Source organism: Myotis davidii, unplaced genomic scaffold (genome assembly GCF_000327345.1).
Source record: "Myotis davidii unplaced genomic scaffold, ASM32734v1 scaffold880, whole genome shotgun sequence".
NCBI lineage: Eukaryota > Metazoa > Chordata > Mammalia > Chiroptera > Vespertilionidae > Myotis > Myotis davidii.
This window is the reverse complement of record NW_006292566.1, coordinates 664674-664976: the sequence shown is the minus strand read 5'-3', so window position 1 is coordinate 664976 and position 303 is coordinate 664674.

The following is a 303-nucleotide window of genomic DNA, read 5'->3' as shown; positions in this document are numbered from 1 at the left end:
AGCAGTTCAAGGAGAAGTTCCCGGGCGAACATTTCTCCTGGGAGGACATTCTGCACTGGACGAAGCTGGTAGGAGCCCAGAGCCCGGAGCCCAGTCGGGAAGGGGTCCCCCCCGGCACCCCGTGAACCTCCTCCAGGTGGGGCTGCCCCTGGGGAAGCTCCATGCCGCCTTCCCACCCGGACGGCCCAGCCCCCTAATGCAAAGCCCCAAACTCAGTTCAGCGTCAGGGGTCCCGGAGCGAGCCCCCCAGTGGGCAGTGGTTCTGTGCCAGGCCCGTGGGTCAGGCTCACAGGGTGGCAGCTG